Below are 12334 nucleotides of genomic sequence, written 5' to 3'. Positions count from 1 at the left end.
TTTTTGGGGTGCCAGAGGGTGTCAAAGTGACACCCCCTGCACCCTTGCTAAAATCGGTATTTACCGATTCTGTAATTACAGAATCGGTATTGCCCATTGATTCCTATGGGCTGCAAGGCCCATAGGATTCAATGGGCAATACCGACTCGGTATTTACAGATTCGGTAAATACCGAATCTTAACGATTCGGTATTTACCGAATCAGAAATACCTACATCTCCCCCCCTCTATTTTACCACCTCTTAAATACCGATTCGGTATGAATCGGTATTTAAGAGGTGGTAAATTAAAATTACCTACATCTGGCCCCAAGTGTCTTCTTCCAATTATATTCACATCAAATATTAAGCTTAATTAGTTATCCAATTTGTATGCAATGTTTTAATTTCAAGATTTTTTTGATTGAGAATTACTTTTAGACAGTGATTAGAAAATATAGTCTAATAGGATAAGGAGGAGATAAGGGATAGTAGTGCATACAGTGTGTGGTGATTTATCACAGTGCTGCTTTGCCTTTGTGTCACACAAGGTAACTCAAGAGCAATGAACCACTAAAGTCAGATTTACCAAGCCACGCACGTTCACCTTGGTGGACCTGGGGTGCTTGGTTAATCTGGAGTAATGCAAGGCAATGCAAATCACTGACTTGTGTTGCTCTATGCCAGGGAGGTGTTTCATGGATGGAGCGTGGATGTTCCCACGCATACACCCATGGATTGTGGAGCATTTCCAGATTTAACATCAGTGGTAAACCTGGGAAGGTTCAAAATGCTACGAAATATATTAATTTCTCCTCGTTTTGTATAGGAGTGTGCAAAACTCACAGAATTTGACTCCATGGAATTCTGCTGAATTACAAAATACCCTGCAAGATTCAACAGAGTTCTGCCAGTGGAAGGAAATAGGCACTTTGTGCTGCTAGCTAAGTGATTTAGCTCCAAGAGAGTGTTCTGCTCTAGAAAATCATCATGGTTGGCACCACAAGGCACGCTAGCAGGCGCAGCTACTCAACTTGATATTGATGTTGCTCCACTAGATTATCTACTTGAGCAGCAGCCTTCTGACCGCGAACGGGCACTACTGCCCATAATAGCCTGCACTGGAAAAATCACACTGGATGGCCTCATAGCAACCAAAAATCATGCAAGGAGGATGCGAAATCTCTTTTGTTCTCTCCAACTTACTGCTTTATCGACCATGTGAAAAAAAAAATTCCACTATGTGGCGATTGGCATAATTTGTCTACAGAGTAATGCGGAGTCACCAAAATGCTGCCTATTTTTTCCGGCAGAACATAATATTTCGCTAACCCCTAGTTTTTTCCTCTTTCTATGTGTGCTGAATTCTGCAGATCACATAGAAAGAGGAAAAAGCCTCAGATGAGTGTTTTAGTGCCAGAAGGAGTGTCTTCCTGCACAAAAGCAATCTTGCCTACAACGTAGGCACCCTAGCATTACGGCACAAGGGTGCCTGTGTTGGTGCAAGGCATCACATTGTGCGCCAGAGCAAGGAGAGGACAGTAATGCACCATATAATGTTAAGTATGGCACATTCCTGCCCTCTCCCTTTCATGTAGTGCAGCACAACAAGGTACCTTGCTGTGTTGCATGAAAGTTTGATAAATCTGGACCTAAGTATATAGACTGTAATGACAAAGCATTTCAGGTCAAATTCTCGCAGGCTAATCCTTGGTAGTTTTGAATCTAGATCAATGTACAATACCCATCCCAACCAATAGTAATTTTCCAATTGTCATGGGCTCATTCTTTTTTGAAACTATATGTATCTATGCACACGTAGCAGAACATTTGTTAAAAGCAATTTTCTGGCACTCTTTCCAGAATATCTGTTGATGGTGAAATACAAATAAATTCCTGTTTATCCATATGACTTTTGTATGCAGTTCATAATCTTCCATTTTGTTATTTTCTGTGCAGTCTATTTCCAATACATTAAAGTATAAGTTCATATGTGATGACTTCTTACACAGTTAGCTCTTGATCATTTTGTTCATAGATTTACACATTTCTTGGGCTCTCCCACGGTTCCATACAAAATGCATCATGAAGTCCTGTTAGAAATTGGGCTTCTTATGGTTAGACTATGCACCCTGTATAAAAGTCAGAGACACACTTGAAGATTACCTATGCTCACCCTCTGATAGCTACGCAATGTGTAAAGTATTTTTGCAACTCTCTCACACACACACACACACACACACACAAACACAGACAGTAACATAATCAAAACACCACAAAAAGACTCCACACAGGTTTAGAAAAAGGGACTATTATATTCTGTAAAAAAACAAGACCAGAACGAAAAAAATCCAACAATTTAAAGTCAAGATATGAATTTGAAAAGAATAAGTGAAAAATAGCAATTAGAAGCTAATAGCATTTTTAGGGTTACTTGAGGTTGTGCTGGACAAGAGCAAAGTCAAAATTCAAGCTGACTGCAATGGTGCACCAGCTGACTACAGGACCCACTGAAGCCCCAGTGAACTAGGTGCCTTTCCTGGTTGCAACATTGCAACAGCCAGGTGCGTTCTGAGATTCATCGATGTCAACCCCATAGGTCGAAGATATATCAATTCTTCTCTACACAGTGATGACGTTGCATTGGTCCTGCTGGCGACATACTAGGCTAAGATGTGTAGCTTCCGTAGAGCGATGCCCTAGGTTTCTTCACGCACTCGAGGGATGCGTCAATCTCCTTCAAGCCTGACCAAGCTCTGTTCAACAAACTTGCCACATTCTTCCAAGACAAGGTACAAGGAATCTATAATGATCTCCTAATCTCCCAAGGGTCTCAAGATATAAAAGAACAATCAACGGGATTAATTCATTGCAGATTATCCTGTTTACAGACAATAAAAAGCGAGGAAGTACAACAACTTCTGCTTTCTATAAAAACTGGCTCACCCACAGATCCTGTCCCCCTACTATTATGCATCTGGCTGCCCAGAAGATTTATGGTAATCTCACCCCCTCATTAACCAAGTCCTTGAATAAGATTGTTATTCAGAAATCTGGAAAAAAGCATCCATTAGACCTCTCAAAGAAACCCAATCTGGACCCTACTGAACCAAAAAACTATCGCCCTATTGCTGGCCTACCAATTGTGGCTAAGATCTTGGAAAAATCATTAAACACAGCTCTGACTGATTACTTAGATGCTAACAATCTATTGGACACCTCTCAGCATGGCGTCCGTTCACGCCATTCCACCGAATCTGCCCTGATCCTTGCAACCAAAGAGATCCGTAGGGTGGTGGATGAGGGGGGGAAGGGCAGTTCTCGTGCTCCTGGATCTATCGGCCGCATTTGACACCGTCAACCACACGGTTCTGGTGCAGCGGCTGAGGGATGTAGGGGTGGCGGGGACCGCCCTGGCCCTCCTATCCTCCTTCTTGGAGGCAAGAGAGCAGAGGCTGTTCTGGGATAGCCTGAAATCGGATAGTTTTCATCTCCCATGCGGTGTCCCACAGGGGTCCGCTCTTTCCCCGACGATGTTTAACATCTATGTCACCCCGCTGGCTAATCTTATCAGGAGGCATAGTTTTGCCCTGGTCTCTTAGGCTGATGATTCTCAACTTGTCATCTCTGTTACCAATCAGCCTGAGAACACAGTTTCCAGGTTCTATGTCTGTCTCACTGACATTAAGACCTGCATGAATCATAGCTTCCTGAAAATAAATACAGACAAGACGGAGGTGATGAAATTTGGCCCGGGCTAGCCCCTGTGGGACAAGTCCTGGTGGCCAATTGAGGCCAGATAATGCCCACACCCGGTAAATAAGGTTAAGAACCTTGGGATCATCTTTGAGGAAAAATTGACCTCTGGTGCCCAGGTAAACAGCCTTATCTCATCCTGCTTTTTTCTATTAAAAACTTTGAGAAATTGTTTTCCATAGATCTCTCATGAGTTGCATAAGACGGTGATGGTAGCATTTTTTTTATCCAAGCTAGACTACTGCAATACCCTATTTTTGGGCATTGACAAATCCCAACTGAGAAAACTGCAATCCCTACAGAATGCTGCAGCGAGACTACTCCTGGGCATACCCAGAAGTCAGACAACCTCTGCAGGAATCAAATCACTCCACTCGCTTCCCATTAAACAGCCTCTAAGCCTTGTGCACAAGGCAATATAAGGCGGTGATGCTGATGACATTCAAAAACTGTTTCCACCATATATTCCCCCACGTGCTCTTAGATCTGTTAAACTGGGCCTCATTAAGACCGTAAAGACCAGACGGGCAAGATGGGGGGGGCAAGGCGATATCACAATGTGCGGCAAAGCTTTGGAACAAGATGCCTCTGGCCATGAAGCTTCAACCTAATCTGCAGTTTTTCAGGAAGAGCCTGAAAACATGGTTGTTTACTTCCGCATAGGTTCCTTGTCGATACAACGCAGTGTTCCTGTCCACACACCTCAGCGCCAAGACGCCATGGCAATCGAGCGCTATATAAGCATATAAACATAAACATACGTTCTTTACATATTGTGCTTTTGGGCGGGAACCAGAGTACGGATATTTGTCTCAATTTTTGTTTTTGATGGAAAGGAAGAATATCTTGTACATTTAGAAAGGTTAGAGGAACAAAACACTGGAGTTGTCTGAGTAACATAAGTCAATTTTTTGTAACATAAAATGTGCTGCACATCTTGTATCAGCAGATAGAATGCTGTCTTTGTTCAGATTTGAAAGAAGATTTTGAAAATAATGAGACATTAGGAAATTGTGCACCTTTTTCATAAGTTTTAAAAACTATTTCTCACCTTTCTCATATTATATTCACCCCAGAAAAAATTGTGAATAGCTTCTGCAACACTCTCACTCATTTGTCAGAATTGTGGAAAAGTCATAGAGATACACAATGAAATAGGGACAACTACTGGTTGTAAAACTTTGCAGTTCTCCTTAAAGCCATTTTTTAAAATGTTATCTTTTACTTTCTCCTAATCTACATCTCCTGTAATTTCCCAAGAAAAAAGAATTCCTAGTATTTAACATGAGGCGTATGTAATATTCACTTTAAAAGATGTGATTGCACATACTCCCACACCCACCTAAATATATAGAGCTGAAATTAGATATTTAATGGCACTTGTAGTTACCAGAGACTGTTAGTTCCTATATGTAGTTGGCTAGTATCACTTGCTTTGTAAACAAATAAAAAAGTTTGATGACATTTGTAATTTTGACTCATTATTTCAAACAAGCTTTGGCAAATTAAATCATCCAAGAGAAAACAAGCGCAAATCATTTTAATTGAAAAAGTGTGTATGTATATGCAGTGGCATAACAAGGTCAGGTGGTACCCAGTGCGGAACATTTTGTGTCAGCTCCCTGCCCCTCCCCCCCCACATTGAATATTGAATTTTTAATTTTTTTTAAGTGTTGTGAGCCCCAAAAATTAATTTTTATTTTAAAAACACATATTTTTGCCATGTTGTCACCCCTCTCAGTGATGACACCTGGGGCAGCCTGCACCACTGCACCCCCTTCCTATGCCCCTGTGTTTGTGTTAAAGCCACAGCCCCTCAGCTTCGTGAAGGTCATTGGAACAGTTGCCTCTGACTAGTGAGGGATCTCTAATACCGACTTGTGGAACTGCAGATTTCTGAAACAATTCTAATGCTTTTGCATCTTACTTGAGAGGAGTCTCTAGTAATGCCTAGAGTGCAGCGGACTTGAGAGATTGCAGATTTGTCTCTCTCTCTCTCTCTCTTTCTCTATTTTGGATAAAAACTTCACATAATTATAGGAATTCAAATTTTATGCTAAAATGTAACAAGACGTAGAATATAAAATAGGGAAGATATTATAGTAAGGTTGGAATTCATGAAACACACGTCATAAATAAATATAAACTTCTACATCTAAATTATGTCCCAGGATAGCTTCTGTTCCCATCATAATGATGAGATAATTCCATTCTTTTAAGGTCAGTTCTTGGTTACCGCTCCTATTTTTTGCTTTGATGTGTTTCACTCCGTAATAATGTAGCTCTTCAATGTCATCATTGTGTTTATCCCAAAAATGTTTTGCTATCGGGTAGGTATAGTCACAATTTTGTATGGCCTGTAAATGTTGTGGGACCATAAGTTTCACTTTATTATTGGTACTCCCAACATAGTTCATGGTGCATTCCAAAATATAAACTACATATTTGGTTTGACATGTGATGTGTTCCCTTATTTTCTTTTTTTCACCATCATATGAGTTTATATGCTCGCAGGCCTTGCATTTAGTACATTTTGAGGAGCCATTTTGACTAGAGCTAAGAGATTTGACCGGGCATACAGCCTGACCACCCACTCGGACGACCCAACAACAACCATGGACATCTCCACTTGGTCTAGACCAACCCCAACACCACTCTCTGTGGCACCCTCATCTGCAGACCTACTGGCCCCAGCCCGCCCTTCACCGACAGCATCATCGACTTCTTCGCACCCCAGCCTCTTGCATCTACCAATTACATCCTACTCGGCAACCCTCAACTTCTACCTGGACAACCCCAATGACCAGAACACTTGAGCCCTTCTGGAGAACCTCACCAACATCGGACTCAAGTAGCTAGTCACTTCTCTGACCCACGCAGCAGGACCTACACTCGGTCCCATCTTCCCTGTCAGCGAAAACATCACCTACAGCCTCACTTCCTAACTCCTCTGGACTGACCACGACTGCGTTAATTTTGTTTTCACAACCCCACTGTACACCACCGCACCCACCGTTTCCCAGCCGCACCTGGAACAGGATCACTGAAGAACATCTCACTGCCTCCCTCAGCACAACCACACCTCTGACATCCATAGACACCAATACATCAGCATACTACCTCCACCAATGGATCTCCCCTCAAGAAAGTGACTGGCAAGCAACACTCCAAGAAAGCCAGTTGGTTTACTGCCACCCTTATCGCGTCCAGACACAACTGTATATGGCTCAAGAAGAGATGGAGAAACAACAAATCCCCTAAGCCCACGCAGCCCTCAAAGCCACCGTCACCGCACACCAGATCCTCATCAAAACCACAAAGAAAACGGCCTTCCAAGAAAGAATCAACGAAAATGCACACAACAGCAAAGAACTCTTCACCATCGTCAAGGGGTTCGCCAAACCCAACAGAGAGACCACAGATGTGGCACCCTCCCAAAACCTTGGCAACAAACTCAGCACTATCTTCCATCTCAAAATCTAGTAGATCTGCAACAGCTTCGACACCCAAACCCACCCATCACTCCTGCTAGCACCACGCGTGATGACGACCCCCCCCCCCCAACATATCCTGCTCAACAGGCCCGCTCATCACAGACGACTCCCTCAAAACCATCAGGATCATTCACTCTGGAGCACCCTTAGACCCCTGCCTGCACTACATCTTCCACAGAGCCACTATCACCCCTGAACTACGCCGCATCATCAACTGCTCCATCGAGACCACCACCTTCCCCGACAATTGGAAACACACCGATATCAGCTCCCTGCTGAAGAATCCATCCACCGACCAGACAGACCTCAAGATTGCTAAACTCTCCGAGTTCATAGAAGCCACCCACGTCCTGGACTCCTCTCAATCCGGCTTCCGAAGCAACCACAGCGCTGAGACCGCCCTCCTCACCACCACCGATGACATCCGAGCCCTCCTTGAGCCGGGAGAAACAGCAGCCCTCATCCTCGTGGACCTCTTGCCGGCCTTCAACACATCTCCCACCGCACCCTACGCACGAGACTCCACGACACCGCCATCCACGGCAAAACCCATGACTGGATCTGTTCCTTCCACTCTGGTAGAACACAGTGAGTCAAACTACATCTGTTCCTGTCACAACCCATGGAGATCGGCTGTGCAGTACTCCAGGGCTCTTCCCTGAGCCCCCCCACTCTTCAACGTCTACATGGCCCTACTCGCTGCCATAGTCAGGGTCCATTGACTCAACATTGTCTCCTATGCTGACGAAACCCAGCTGATCCTCTCCCTCACCAAGGAGCCCACAATCGCTAGAAACAACTTCCACAATGGGATGAAGGTCGTCACCACCTGGATGAGAGACATCTGCCTCAAGCTCAACTCGGACAAGACCGAACTCCTCGTCCTCATCACTTGGGAAGACTCATGGTGGCCCACCACGTTAGGAACGCTTCACACATCCAAAGACCACACTAGAAAACTCTGCATCATACTGGACTACTCCCTTACTAAGAACCACCAGATCAACGCCATCTTCTCATCATGCTTCCACACTCTTCCTCTGCTTCAAAAGACCTTCAGATGAATCCCCACTGAGGCCAGAAAAACAGTCACCCATGCCCTCATCAGCAGCAGACTCGACTATGGCAACGCAATCTATACAGGTGTCATCCAGAAACTCCTCACGAGAAACTACAGAATGTTCAAAATGCCACACCAAACTGGTCCTCAACATCCCCTGCCGCAGCCACATCGCTGAATACCTACGAGAACTCCACTGGCTCCCAGTCAACAAAGAGTGACCTTCAAGCTCCTCACACACAACTACAAAGCCCTCCACGATGCCAGATCAGCATACCTGAACCACCTTCTCTCATTCCACGTTACTACCAGACACCTCCGCTTTGCCCAACTGGCCCTTGTCACCGTCTGTAGGATCTGTAAGACCAGGACCGGAAGAAGATCCTTTTTCTACATTGCCAGCAAAACCCGGAACACCCTGCCTCTCCACCTCAGGCTATCACTGTCGCTGACCCGATTCAGGAAGGATCTCCAGACCTGGCTCTTCGACTGAACGTCAGCATCCAGCAGAACCTGCAGCCCCCACCTCAACCTCGACCCCCTCCCAGCACCTTGAGACCGTCACAGGTGAGTAGTCATGCTTAACAAGTACTGATTGATTGATAGATAACTTTCTTTTAAGAGATCTCTAAAGATGCACCTTCCTATGTGCTACACTAGGATGGTCTGTGAGCATATCCCGCAGGGTTTCATCAAGTTGCACAATTTTCCATTTTTTGTCTAGTATTTGATTTATTTCTAAGTGTTTACAGTTGTAATCCATGATTATGAAGATGTTATTGTCCTCCAAAGTTACCGTTCTTCTCTTTTCCAACTATTGATCTATTTGCTGCATTCATAAGCACTTCAGGTCGGTCTCCCCAAGTCAGAAACATCATTTGCTTTCTTGTATATGTTCCTCAAAATTACTGTTCTCTCCCAGCAGTCATGTCTGGATCTTAAAATTTCTCCAAAAGGGATACTCAATTCCAACATCTCTAGGTGTCCACTGTTGGCATGTAGGATACTATCGCATTATGTCACTTTTCGATGATGGACTTTGTTACATGTCTTTAATAAAAATCTGAACATTAAAAAGGTTATCTGTTGTGAACTGATAGCATGAGTGGAGTTCAGATTATAAGCATTTTGATTCAAAGATAAAAAAAAATAATTGTTCCAAATTATTCCTGTCTCCTACCAAGATTAGGAAGAGGTCCTCGATAAACCTTGTCCATAATCTAACACAATCTCGCATGTTCAGATTTTTATCAGTCCATACTTTTCCTGCTTTCCAGTAGCCCATAAGAAGATTTGCATAAGTATGGGCAAAAGATGTCTCCATAGCTGTCCCTCACTTTCGTAGATAGCGGGTTCCATCAAAGATAAATCCATTATGGGTTAAGCAGAAACTAAGCATTTCAATCACCATTTTTGTGTGATCAATATAATCTCTGAGAAAATATTGGCATGCTGTTAAACCATCCTCATGTGTGATTGAGGTGTTAAGTGAAGAGACATCTATCAATGCCATAAGATAGTTATCTTTCCATGGAATCTCCTGTATTTTTGCAAGGCAGTCCATAGAATCCCATAGGGCACCCAGAGACCCGGGGGATGGGGTCCCCTAGTCCAAAATCAGCCCAGGACAGCCGCATGGCCCCCTAATATAGTAATAAACAAATAAATAAACGATCAGTGCCTCTGGAATGGGGTTCCCAGGGTTGAAATTGGCCCAGGTAGTCCTCCTCCCCTATTTGGTAATGGCCAGGCCCTGGGAATGGATTCCTGAGATTTCGTAGGAGGCCCGCTCCCTTTTGTTAACCACTGTGCAAAAGGGCCTCCTGCCATACTACTAGGTGAGGGATGAAGTCCCCTTGGCTGCTGATGGTCAATGGGGTCAAGAACTCCTATTGTTGCGATAAGTAAGTACTTCACAGCCATATTTCTGAGATTGTTACAGGCCCCTCCCCCTCTCTTAACCACTCTGCAGAGGGGACTCCTGGTGTACTGCTGGTTGAGGGATACATTGCCCTTGCCTGCAGAGGGTTGTTGGGGGCCACAAACGCTTATTTTTGCGACATGTAAGTCCCCTACAACTGGGTTACTGAGAAGTCGTCGGAGGCCCCTTTCTCACACATTCTGCACAGGGGCCTCCTGACATAATTCTGGTTGGGGGATGAACTCCCCCTGGCTGCTGAGGGTCATTGGGAGCTAAGAACCCCTTTTGTTATGACAAGTAAGTTCACCCCCACAACCGGATTGCTGAGACGTAGTCAGAGGCCCTGCCCCTTTCTCAACTACTCTGCACAAGGGCCTTCGTGCGCACTGCTGTTTGGGGGATAAAGTCTGCTTGGCTGCTGAGGGTCGTTAGGGGCCAAGTAGCCCTATTGTTGAGATAAGTACGTCCCCCACAGCTGGATTGCTGAGATGTCATCAGAGGCATTACCCCCTATCTCAACTACCCTGCTCAGAGGCCTTCTGGTGTCCTACAGGTTGAGAGATGAACTCCCCTTGGCTGCTAAGGGATGTTGGGAGCCATGAACTCCATATTGTTGTGATAAGTAAGTCCCCTACAGCCGGATTGCTGGGCCTTGATCAGAGGCCCGCCCCCTTTCTCAACCACTATGCACAGGAGCCTACTGGCATACTACTGGTTGGGGGTTGAAATCTCCTTCACTGCTGAGGGTCATTGGGGGCCAAGAACCCCAATTGTTGATACAAGTAAGTCTCCACAGTGTGATTGCTGAGACGTCATCGGAGGTCCCACCCCCTTTTTCAACCACTCTACATAGGGTCCTCCTGGTGCATTACGGGTTGGGGGATCAAGTCCCTTTGGCTTCTGAGGGTCATTGAGGGTCAAGAACCCCTATTGTTGTGACAAGTATTTGCTCCAGAACGGGATTGCTGGGATGTCATCGTAGGTCCCGCCCCCTTTCTCAACCACTCTGTATAGGGGCCTGCTGGTGAATTTCTGGTTGAGGGATGAACTCTCCTTGGCTGCTGAGGGTTGCCCAGCTGCTGGCGAGCACCCATCAAGCCTCACCTCAATCCGGGCCTGATTCACAGAACTAACTTAAGACAAAATCCTAAACTTACTACCATTTTGGTATTCACAGAAGGCACTTACTCATTTTGGTATTCACAGAAGGCCCTTACTCATCAATGAGTAAGTGTAAATTACTCAAAATGAGTAAGTTACTCATTTTGGTATTCACAGAAGGCACTTACTCATCAATGAGTAAGTGCCTTCTGTGAATACCCAAATGAGTAAGTGCCTTCTGTGAATACCAAAATGAGTAAGTGCCTTCTGAGAATACCAAAATGGTAATTTTCAGGACAACAGAGTGGCGAAGTTAATCTGTGGTCAAAATGAAGAGGTGGGCGGTCCCGGTGTTAGAGCAGTGGATTTGACGTATTTTTACCCTAGGCCCGTATTTAACCTTTTTAGGCCTGTCATTGGGGAGACCAGCTTTGGCCCTGGCGGAGGCCCACGAAATTCTGTGGCGCCCCAGTTCTATCCCCAAGCCGGTTGGCCGGAGATGACCTGAGGCTCCAGGGGACATTGACTTGAGGGCAAGGGTGGGATTGCAGAGGGCGAGCTGGGACAGTCTTCACCCTCCACCATAGCAGAGTCCTTATCCCCGTCCCCAATTAAAACCCAATCTTTTTTATTAGAGGTAGGGGTAATGGTAGAGACCCAAGACACCGCCGGAGTATGTGGAACACCGTTGGAGCAACAAGAGGTAGCCCCCTGTCATGACCTTGTACCCGTTAGCGTTCCAGCTGTGACGGACCCCCCTTTTAAGGTCCTCAGCTGGAACGTGGCAGGAATTTCAAGGAAGCTGACATTGCCCGACTGGAATGCATTGGTGGATGAACATTCCATATGCATTTTCCAGGAGACATGGACCACGGAGCCCACTCACAAGGTGGGCTATTTGGCCTATTCTATCCCTGCAGTACGCTCAGATTCGGGGAGGGGACGCCCTTCTGGTGGCCTTCTTTTTCTGGGTTGCTGCCTCATTAAATTGTAGGATAGTGGAGCAACAGACCGGTTGTCTGGA

The 12334-nt window shown here is 45.2% G+C and overlaps 1 protein-coding gene across 1 annotated transcript in view; it reads left to right on the top strand.

Annotated features, from left to right (window-relative positions):
- The window catches only part of LOC144770719 (lens fiber membrane intrinsic protein-like), a 177575-nt gene that overhangs the window by 77148 nt on the left and 88093 nt on the right, over positions 1 to 12334 (top strand). The gene's annotated exons all lie outside the window — the stretch shown is intronic.

This window comes from Lissotriton helveticus, chromosome 7 (assembly GCF_964261635.1).
Source record: "Lissotriton helveticus chromosome 7, aLisHel1.1, whole genome shotgun sequence".
NCBI classification, from domain to species: domain Eukaryota; kingdom Metazoa; phylum Chordata; class Amphibia; order Caudata; family Salamandridae; genus Lissotriton; species Lissotriton helveticus.
This window is presented reverse-complemented; position numbering and strand designations above follow the sequence as displayed.